This window comes from Camellia sinensis, chromosome 10, assembly GCF_055761805.1.
Source record: "Camellia sinensis isolate YWXY chromosome 10, ASM5576180v1, whole genome shotgun sequence".
NCBI classification, from domain to species: domain Eukaryota; kingdom Viridiplantae; phylum Streptophyta; class Magnoliopsida; order Ericales; family Theaceae; genus Camellia; species Camellia sinensis.
In genome coordinates this window covers 68,824,055-68,835,934 of record NC_138970.1, presented here as the reverse complement: position 1 = coordinate 68,835,934, position 11,880 = coordinate 68,824,055, and the positions used below count along the sequence as shown (strand labels likewise).

Sequence of the window (11,880 nt, the reverse complement as noted above, 5' to 3'; positions counted from 1 at the left end):
AAACTGATACCCTCAGGTAAAACTGATTCTTCCAAATACTGATGCCCGCAGCCCTGATACCCAGACTTGCAAACTAATACATACATTCCCTGTAGAGACACACTCTAAAAGCACATAACAAGCAAGTGAGAGCCAAAACACCCCTATGTTGGGGGTAGGGTTTCCCTGTCCTATTTTGTCAGGAGCTAGGGTTTCACTACGCACGCAGCGGTTTCAAACAACCTATAATCAGGTAAGCAACCTGTCCTAGTTTGGAATGGTCACTATGGATTCCAAATATGCACTAGGTCGAATGGTCAAAAGGGTGCCCCGGTGAAAATCGGGGTTTGTGTTCCCGTCGTGGTAGAGCCCACAATCGGTCAGCCTTATGGCACGCTTCTCGAAACGAGCCTCTGGCAAACTGTTCAGGAATAGCATACGACAAACACGGTGTCCTAGGCGCACCAATACAAATGCAATGCAAAGAAACACATAAGTGCGAAAAAAACAAGATATCATGAGTTCGAGTCAAGTTCTCTAACTCCCTAGCAGAGTCGGCAGAAACTGTAGACGTCCCCGAACGCCCCGGGAGGGAAATCCCGTTTTGTTCATTGGGCTCACTACGGTTCAGGACTCAAATGTCACAGTCCTGTATCTAATCTCGCAAAGTGCAATGCAAGACCGATGAATCATCAAAGAGTCCAAATCCAACAAATCGTTTTTGAAAACAGATTTTTTTTTTAAAGAAGTGCCAAGCATGGACTGCTTTGCCAGATACAGTGTCGCCACCTAAATATTTTATTTTGGGAAATTTAGGAAACCATGACTCGTTGCCTAAGGCCACGTATCCGTCATCACCAAAGTTTCCTCGGCTCGCGAAATTGAGTACGATTGAGGAAGGTCACTTCGTGAGCACCCCCGCTCACCCGATCAAAGATCGGCCTTTACTAACCATGATATCGAGTTTTGAAAACATTATGTGCTCTTATTTCGGTTATTAGCCTAGATTTCCTATTTAATGAGCACAACATATAAGTAAAGACTAGATTGCCTGAATTGGAACAAAACACCTTATGTTTGTTTTGAAACGGTTTCCTACTCGCAAGTAGGCTAAAATGCGGATTTTGCCACCCTCGGGTGGGCTTAGTAAATATGATTTTGCCACTCTCAAGTGGGCTTAAAACTCGCATTCAATGAATTGTTCCAATTCAGATAATCCAATCTTCACCCACAGGCATTCAAGCAGTTATATCACATAAGCAATTAGCCTCATGGTAAGCATGCTATCATGGCAAAACTTACACTCATGCAAGGATGCTAAAGTATAAACACTTACCGAGTACTCCGAGCCAAAACAGAAACTAGTTAGTAATCAATGCATAATCCTAATTCATGTTAAAATGGCTAATGCAACACATGCAAAATGCAACTACAATAGGCTCGGTTATCCTAAGAATGGCATATGAGATGTTACAACTAACACGTATTCAACTTGGAATTGAAATACAATGTAGTTTGTATGATGCGCCGAGCCCGGTGCATGCAATACAGATGAATGATGCAAACATGCAAGTATAAGTATGCTAATTGAAACATGCCCTAATCTAACCATCATAAGCTGGTAAATAAAAGGGAGAAAGACGTAGGGTTGGAAGACATACAACACACACACACACGCTTATTACAATTGTGCCCTCACTCGGAGGGTCCGAATAAATAATACAGTCCGAATAAATAACAGCTACAGCTAATTATTACACAACCTTAACTAATTAACAAACTAGCTAAGTAAGCATGTAAACTACTTGAATGTGACTACCTCGGCTCTGTTTTGGGTGACGATGGATGCATGCATGCTCGAGTCGCCTCGTCGGGAAATTCCATCGCGATGCCTCGTCTCGCCTTTGTTTGCAACTGATTTTAGAAATTTGCACAAGGCTCCAAGAGGCTGAAACTCCACCCTGGGAAGGCTGCCGACCAGAAAACCTGGTCGGCCGACCACTTTCTGCCCCTGGATTCTGGTTTTTCTGCAACAAAGGCAAGAGGGAGAGAAAGTAAGGTATTTTCAACATATGTGTGCAAGACCACTCTCCCCGTCCTTACACAAGCTCAAGGGAGTGTAGACCTCAATCCTCATGCCACAAATCGCGTATCTCGATGCATGATGGCCGAGCAGTCGAATTGCACGACTCAATGGAATGAATGCAAGTATGAACACATGAAGCCAACAATTCTATCATAGGTAATCAAGAATGCCGACGACCGGGGATCGAGGCACATTTCATCTCTTGGAGTATGAAACGTCCTTCGTTTCCCGTGTTTGGACTAACTCCTACTCCAAACACAATGAAATATGCATGACATGCACAAATGCAACTAGCATGCAATCCTAATGCAATGCGACCTAACCATCCAAACATGCAAGGATGAGATACAAACATGCTACTAGCATACACAATGCTATAAACTATATGGCATACACAATTCGACTAACAACCTAGCATACACAATGCACACATGAAGATGGACATACACAAAGGCATAATCAAAGCATACACAATGCGATGGTCAACCATGCAACAACATGAATCAAATGGCATACACAATGTAAGGTGGACTTAAACCAATATGAGTGGACCTCAGCCACACTCAAATCAGTGGCCATGTGATGAAAATGAGACAACCGAGATACATGCAAATATGCACGAATGCAAAGGACCGATCCTAAGGCACAACATGCAACTCTAACTAAGCATGGCAAAGGATGAAATATGGCATAGAATGGCACATGGCACAGCTCTGAAATGGCATAAAAGATGGTCCCGAAACATGCAAATATGTCACCCAATGCATGCTAGATGACCCGGGTACCGAAACTAGCGAAGTGCGTTACACTAGAGGTACCCAAAGCAATGCACAAATGGCAAAACTGATCCCAAACAGACCCTAGGCAGGTCTGAAATAGTGGGAAAATGGCCTAAAATGATGGCTCGGAATGCAAAGAAATGGAGCTCATTCAATGGTCTGAAAACAAGGCATTCATGCACAACTCTCAAGCACACTTAAAGAGAAGAAAACATGAGGATATGGCATTCACATAGGCTCTAAAATATGATGTATAATGGCCCTAAAACAAGAAAACATCTCAGTATATGCATGTAGTGGACCTCAAAACTCAAAGCTAAACATGGACATTGAACTACAAGCATGCAAAACAAGCATCATTCGACCATGAGACCCAAAAATAGAGCTAAGGCAGTCCAAAATATGTACAAAATCTATTTAAGGCATGGCCAAAAAGTGCTAAAATCAAGGGTCAACAAAGCATGCAAAGAAAGCTAGTGAACCATGAGTTGTACCACAACTATATGAAGCATATGAGAGCTCACCAAACCAGCCAAAAAAAAAAGTATGCCATGCCAAAATATGCCCAAAAACCCACTGAAACTCAGTCAATGCATGCAAGAATGATAAGCTCTTTTGGAAGGCCATGTAAGGGGTTATTCTACACATGTATGATGGACTCACAAAGTGGAAAAACCACCACTAGAAAGAGGTTATGAGGGTCCTAAAACCCACCAAAAAGGTCCTGAAATTAGTCTAGGAAGCATGCAAGTGAAAGCCCCTTTGAAAGGCCTTGAATAGGATTGTTCTACACATGCATAATAGACATTCAAAATGGCCAAAAGGGATCTGGATAGAGCCTATGCAGACCTTAAAACTAACTAAATAGGGCCTAAAATATGGCTTTGAAACATGCAAGTAGGAGCCCCTTTGGAAGCCCAACAAAGCTAGTAAAGAGAACAAGGGGTGAGAGGGTCACCCCTCTCTGATTTTGAAGCTCAAAGACACATGTTAGCCACTAAAAATCCACTAGATTTCAGTGGCCAAAAGGCCAAACCAAGGCCAACACAAACGCTCTAATGCATAGCTCAAAACATGAGGAAATGAAGCATGCAAGGGGGTAGACGACCCCCGACAGAAAAATGACCTTAATTAAACTTGAAGAGGAGCTCAAAATAATACTTTTTTTAGTTTATAACAAAGCCCAAATATGCTTGCAAATAGAGCTAAGATATGAAGCAAAATAATACCACAAAGAGGAAAATAGAGACTTACCCTTGTAAAGAAGACCTCTAGCAACTTCTGGACCAAGGTAGGAGCCCTTCAACCTCTGAAAATCAGCTCCAAGGTGCTTAGGTTGATAATGGAGGTGTTGTGCTTGGAGGTGTTGTGCAATGGGTGCAAGATCAATGGAGTTTGAAGCTTGAAGGAGAGAGATATGGAGGGAAGTGTATGTATGTTTGAGGCCAAAAATTCTCAACCTTTGCAAATGGAGAGGAGAGCCTCTCTTATAGAAGAAGAGGTCCAAGGCTTCTTGGAGAAGCCTCAAGCAAAGGGACCAAGCTTCTAAAAGAAGCTAAACCAAAAGGGTCAAGCTTCTTGAGGAAGCTAGACCAAAGGGGTCAAGCTTCCTCAAGAAGCTTGACAAAAGGCCAAGCTTCTCTTAGAAGCTAAGCAAAAAGGGCCAAAGCTTCCTTAAGAAGACAAACAAAAGGGTTAAATCTCGGAGGATGGGGCAAATGCCTCCCAGCTGGCACAGTTGTATGCAACTCAGGAAGGCCAAAAAGGAGATGGCTGGCCGACCAGTTCAAGTGGTCGGCCGACCAGTTCAAGTGGTCGGCCGACCACTTCCCCTGGTTGGTCGACCAAAGGTCAAAAGGGTCAACAAGAAAAGGTGGTCAGCCATGCCAAAAAGGCGGCCTCCTAGGTGAATGCAACACAGTGGTGGTATGGGGGACCAGAAATTATGGCACAAAAGTGAGGGAGACCAAGGGGTCAAAAGGGTCAAGCACCAAAGGTGGTCGGCCATACCAAATAGGTGGCCTCCCAGATGAATGAAACACAATGGTGGTATGGGAAACCAGAAATTATGGCCCGAAAGTAAGGGAGACCAGTTTCCCGACAAGAAAACTGGCTGGAGGAGAGAGAAAAGTGGTCTCCAAGGAGAAAACTGGTCTCCAAGAAGAAAATATGGTCTCTCACCCTTGTACTACCATCCTCACAATGAAACTAGGGTCTATGCCAAAAATGAACCCTAACCGATGCAAAACGAGAGTTCGGGGGCTAAAATGCGCAGTCGGGGGCCCCGAAAACTGACTGTTAGGCACTAGAGGTGGCGTGCGACCACAAAGATGGTCTCCCGGGCCACAGTGTCCCTCTAAGGAGAGGAAACAAGGTGTGTGCCAAGAATCGGAGCAAACGAAGGTAGTTAAGCGGTCCCGAACCGAGGCACACAACCGACGGCTCCGAAAACTAAAAACAGGTCTCCAAACGGGAAAAATGGCCTACGACCATGAAACATAGCCTACAGCCACTGAGAGATGGTCTACGAGACATCTCCCTCCCTTCAAGAAGAGAAAACAGGACCTGATTCGCAAACTGCGGCAAGGCACAAAAGGGTTTCGAAGCCCGGAGGTAAGGCTCTCAGCCGAGACTTTGCAACCTCAGAATGAGCACAATATGCAACATCACCGAGCGCTCAGTTAGTGACGTCTGAGTCTTAAGGTCGGTCAAAAATGGGGTGTCTACAGTTGAGAGTTAATATTGTGATTTTAAAATGAAATAGCGTGGTTTTGATCGCTAGAAACCCCCTTTGTTTGGGTAATTTGATTTGAAATTTCGGAGACGAAATTCTTTTAGGGGGGGAGGTTGTAGCAATCCCGGTTTTGACCCGTCTCTTGTGGTGTTCCGGGCTCAGGTTGGTATGGTTTTGAACAGTGTTACGTATCATTTTGAACAGTGTTACGTATCTTCCTTCCCCTTGTATTCCCCTTATTTTTTGGTTATCGAGTTGTAGTGATGTGTTTGGAACACGTAATGTCTCAAAACCTTTAGATGTGAATCCAACTTGAATTGTGCCTTGCAGAGTTGAATTGGAAGTTATTTCTTTCATGTTTTTCCACTTCGCTGAGTATGTCGAGGATCGAGTTACCTGGTCAGCTCACGGAAGTCCAGGGGACAGCACCCCTTGGCGGGTCTGAGAGTAGCGCCCTGGCGGGGTCGAGGGGTAGCGCCCCCGAAGCCAAAATGCAAAGTGCATTCGAAGTTGCTTGAGCCGCACGTGCAGAAAACAGGGGAGGGCTTGTTTGGCTACTGCAATAAGGCCAGGTTTGGGATACTTAAAAAAAGCCAAAAAGCCAAAAAGTTAGTCAAAAAGTTAAAAAGTTAACACTATTCACCAAAAGTCAACAATTACGGTTGCACAACTCCTAATCTTAATTTTCCTCTACAAACCAATTTTTACAATTTTTTATTACACATTTTTCTATAAAAAGTAAAAAAGTTAACCCAAACATCCATATTTTTTTTCTCAACTTTTTAGTCCAAAAAGACAAAAAGTGCACTTATTTAGGACATCCCAAACAACCCCTAAATGTAGGTGTGAAAGTGCAAGTGCGGGAGAAGTGTCGCACGTGTGGTAGTAGGTGAGTCTGAAATTTTGGTCTTTTCTTCTCTTTAGGCTGAGTGTATCTCACTCTTGTTAGGTCTCTCTCTCTCTAAAAACCCTTTCCTATCCCTTCTCTCTACATTTCCCTACGCCAAATTATATCAAAACCTTGATTTCTCAAGATCCATTAGAGTTCTGCCATAGTTTCTTCATCAAAGTTGGTTAACTTCTTGGGGGCTTCATTGTGTGCGGTGAAGATCGAGTTTCGACACCGTTGATTTTGGAGGTTTCATCTCATTTTTTCTTCAAAACTTGAGGTAGGGATTTTCTTAGAGTTATATATATATATATTTTTGCAAGATCTAGATGATTTTCAACATCATCCTTTGATAGCTTTGAAATTGATTGTTGATTCAAGAAAATGAGAGATTTTTGAAAGTGGGTTTGTCTCTTGTTCTTTTAAAATGATCTTATGGGTTTTAATCTTTGTTGATTGAAGAAAAGATGATTTTGTAGAGTTTTCATTCAAAGGATTTGGGTTGTATAGTTTTGGTGAGAAAACCTAGAATTTGGGGATTTTTTTAAAAGAGACTGAAAAATTCATAGATGAAATTATTATATTTATTTTGTATGCCAAAATAAATGAATGTTTGGAAAATTTCTTGTGTTTACCTATATAAATGATGAGTTTCATGGAATATGGAAATTGTTATTCAGAATATTGCTATAGTATAGAAATGACTAATTGTTGAGGATACTTGAGAAGAGGGAATCGTACTATTCCTTGGATGATGAATTGGGATAAAAACATTTATATTTATCTTGTGAAATTGCATTGAAATGAGAAATGAGAATTTTGATCACAATGGTAATATTATGTGGAAGAATTGGAAATGGAAGAATTATTACATTGTATGGATTGTTGTTGCATTGACATATCAATTTATTTGTTTACATTAAACTTTTAAAGTCAATTTGAAAACTTGCATTGAGAAAGGAATGTTGAGAAAATAAATTTTCATGGAATGGTTTTGTGGTAAGTACGTTGTTAAGTCTTGATAGGTGGTGTAGATTGTGATGACCCAATTTTTTTTTTAAAAAAATAATCAGTGCATAATTTAAATTTTGTGTTTTGGGTGTTCGGATCATAATTTAAGAAAATAGAAAATTGTAAAATCAAAAAAAAGAAAAAAGAAAAAAGAAAAAGAAAAAATAGATGGTATGGTCAGGGAATTTTTGGGGGAAAGAGAATGCAAAGAGAGGGTGGAATATGGATGATGATGTTTTCGGTGGTGGGAGATTTTATGATTTTTGATGGTGGTAAATGATTTATTGAGAGAGAGATTGAGGGGGTGTGAATGATAAAATAAGAGATAGGAGCCGTTCCATCTATTCTTTTTCTAAGGTAGTGGCATATTGATTCTCAAGTGTAAACATCAGCTTCCCTCACTTGCACTTAAATCTAATCCATGTGCAAACAGTATGTAGACAAAAAAAAAAAAAAATCATCTCACTAATAAAAGAGAATCTGGGGGAGATGGCTAAAAAGGGACCAAGCCACTCTCTCTCTCTCATGAAGGAATATAAAAAAAGAGGAGGTGCTGGAGTGGGGTTCAAAAGGTGTAAAGAATATTTTCTAGAGAGAGATGGGTCTGATTGTTCTCAATATACTATACACACTATAGATACATCATCAGGAGATAAGATAGAGGGAGGAGAAAGAACGGCCAGCGGCTGCTCCATATGCTTGGCCTGCACCACCACAAAAAAAAAAAAAAAAAATATCTCTCTCTTTCTCAAAATGTGTATGATTGTGTTGTGTGTGGGTGTTGGGGAAGAACAACTACGCAGTTCTTGTCAAGGGGAATCCCATTCATATTCAATTCATGGATCATCAGACACCTGACTGCAAACAGATTATGCGCTTTATGCTGTGCAATTCCATCTGTTTGTCACCTGTGTCTTGTTCCTTAGTTGAAAGGGTTTTCGGCGAGCATGCATGACAGCAAAGAAACGAGCTTCAATCTGTCTCCCCACTCACCCGTATCTTAACTTGTCTTCCATTCTAGTTGCCATCGACCACGGTCATCCTTGTCGCCGGTACTTTGTGAAACTCATTACCGTAGTTAGCTGCGCTTGGCTCAACTACATATTGTTCACCGGCGACGCTGTTGCCACTTGAAGGTCGGTGAGATCTACTTGCTGCCTAGCAGCGGCTTCCACTAGATTTATTTATATTTGTGGAACAAAACAGTAAACCACTCTCTTCCTCCTATTTCTATATTAAAAAAAAAAAAATGTATAAATAAATTTTAGTAATAAATTGAAGTGAGAGACTGCCGTTTTGCATAAACCCCATCAAAGTTTTCTCTTCTTGTTCAATTTGATGATTATTTACACACACACACACACACACACACACACACACACAAACAAACAATAAAAGTAACCATTAAATTTATTTAATTAATCTTCCGATTATATTTGGGAGTTTTGGCTTCTTGTAGAAGTTCTTCTCTGTTTGTTTGTTTGTTTTTGTTTTTTTTTTTTTTTTTTTTTTTAAGTGAAGATTAGCATGCAAATTAATTGTGTCCAATCCACTGTACCCTAGTTCTTGAGGCCAAAGTGAAGAGCTTGGTGAGAGCAATATTTTGATCGGTGGAGATCAAAATTCGACAAATTCGAAAATTTGGATTTTTGGTTGTTTCCTCTTCTAGCTTGAGATAGAGATTTTTCCTACACTTCTTTATGCACTTTTACTTGGCTATAAGGAGCTTAGAGTTGTATATAATTTAATTAGAATTTTTAGAAAATTTGTGATTTGCTTGTTTAAAGGGAAATTTTGAGAAAAATAAAGAGTTGATGCCCAAATTGCGAAAGTGTAAACTTGAAATATGTTTGTAAGGTTATGAAAGAGCTATGTTTTAAATTTGAACAAAAACATACTTCGATTTGATCGATTTTGAAATTTTTACCGGTTTGTGACCAAAATAGCATTTTTAAAGAAAACAAAAGAATTACGTTTAACTTTTGGGCTTTTGATCAAAATAGGATGTCATCGTTGAATAATGCTTGGAGAATGAGTTTGGAAAGAAAATAATGTTTTCTTGGGCATTAACGGTATTATTTTGCTTAAAATATCTGTTGGAATAAAGCCGACACGGTTAGAAATGGACCTTGAGAGGTTACCGGACGTGATTGTGATATGAAAACTAGTGTAGTTGTTTATATTTTATGAGATGTAGAATAGATTGTATTTATCAAAATTTTGGAATTTAATTATTTAAATATCTACTTAAAAATATCTGTTTTGGGCTATCGGTAGATGATAGCCATGATTGTTGTAGAAAGGCATGAAACTTAGGTAAATCGATCCACATTTCTCATTTGTTGCATTGGACATTGCATTACATTCATTTCATTAGAATGTATCTGTTTGCGAAAAGATGAATACTTGGTGAATCAAGGTAGGGGGTGTGGAACCGTGTGATTAGGTGTCGAGCCTTCCAGTTTACTGGTAAAAATGATAGTGGTAGTGCATTAGGGCCTACTTGCAGACACTCACCTAGAGATTCACAAAGCCTGTATTCATGTAACAAATATGGTTGAACATGGAAATGGTTTTATATTTGTTGTTGTATTTCAGCATTGTATGCTTTATAAAAAGAAAGATAAATTGTTTTATCATGAGCATGGCATGAGCATACTCCGTTTTAGTCTTGTCATGATTCATATGTTGTGTAGTATATCTTTACTGGGTTGTGGCTCACTCTATAAGGGAAACCATTTCAGGTACAAGTGCTATGTCTCCACCAAGGCACTGACTTAGGAGGACTCGGAGCTGAGGCTTGATTTTTGTTTTATTGTTATTTATTGAATGTAAGCCTGGGGCTGTAATTGCGTTGAGTTGAAACTCCATTTTGTGTAACTAAGAATGTTCTTGGATAAATTTGTAAGCTTGTAGGGCACTTATTATCTGTTTGGCTTCCATTTCATACTTGTTGTAAAATGCTTGCTTGGGATTGGCACTGGGGCATTGAGATGAGAATAGCATGTATTTGGCATTTGGGATTTAATGGAAATGGATGTATGGAATAGTTAGCTATACATATGTGTTTGTCTATCAAGTGGGTTTTGTAGCACAAATAGATATACCCTGAAGGCAACTTCCGGTTTACCTCCCAGAAGAGTTGTGATGCATTTAAAGGATACACCTTGTGCGCGTTGATGGATGATGACCACCGTACATTGAAAACATGATTTCGGGCTTCCATGGGGGCATTTTGAATCAAATTTTGAACACTTCTCAGAGTTGTTGGAACCCAAGGACCCATACCAAGGTAAAAAAGGCAGGGGAAGATGTTGAAGGCTTGCTGGCCATCAGGGAAAGCCGCCAGCCCCCTGCCGGCCATCCATAAAGGGCTGCCGGCCACCGATGAGAGGGGTGCCGGCCACTGCTGGCAGATTTGGCCATTTTGGTCTTTTGACCCGTGGCTCTTCATATACACCCAAAACTACCTCATTTGCTCACAAATCCTCGCATAGAAAACATTTCCCTTGTCCTCTAGGTGTGCCTTCTCTCTAGATTACGCGTTCTACGCGTTTCCTAACACCTTAAACAACCTTGAATCGTTAAAACCTCTTTGTTCTCTTCGATTTGAACCAAATCAGAATTTGAATCTGAGGTGCCTTTTGTGACTTCCACCATTCAAGGACCATTTCCCCGGAACTTCTCTCGAGGTTAGTTCGCTTTTTGCAGGTTTTCAACTTTATTTGAATTTTTCTCTCTCCTAGGGTTTGGTTTGTTCAAAACTTCACCATTTTTGCTCATTTTTGCATCTATTTCAGATGGCCGGTGACATTCTGCAAGATGGGGGTTTGTCCGCACTCCCTCCAGTGGAGCTTGCCGCAGACTTTGTGGCCGAGCCGGGAGTTGAGCCTCAGCCTTTACTGCCTAGTATTCGCCCTTTTGACCTCGTGAGGTATCACCCGGAGACTCATATTATACTAGTGGCGGGAGGCACTTTACTGATTTCGATGAGGACGCGCCAGGCGACCTATTGCTGAGGGAATCGATGTCTCATTTGTCGGCCATTGCTGTGGAGGTACCAACTCTACTTTTCTACAGCTTTACTTTCAATTATTTGCATTTCTTGCACTGTTTTGATCTGCTTGCATCATATGCTTTGATCTGACTGTATTTCATACATCGTTGCTCTGCATTTAACTGTATTTCACACATCATTGTCCTGTATGTACTCTTATACAACTGTACCTCAGGCATCACATACTCTGAATTCAATTGTATCTTCAATACATCACTGCTCTAAATGCGACTGTATTTTCAATACATCACTGCTCTGAATTCAATTGTATTTCCAATACATCACTGATCTGATTTTGACATATGCATTGCCAATACGACGGATTCCGCTCCTTCAGAGGTTATG

The 11,880-nt window shown here is 40.6% G+C and overlaps 1 long non-coding RNA gene across 1 annotated transcript; it reads left to right on the top strand.

Moving 5' to 3' along the window:
* Positions 1-7,999: 7,999 nt before the first annotated feature.
* LOC145801649 (uncharacterized) lies at positions 8,000-10,407 on the top strand. The gene is made up of 2 exons (XR_014343278.1): positions 8,000-8,614; positions 10,223-10,407. It is a non-coding gene; the product is annotated as an uncharacterized LOC145801649 (long non-coding RNA).
* Positions 10,408-11,880: the final 1,473 nt, after the last annotated feature.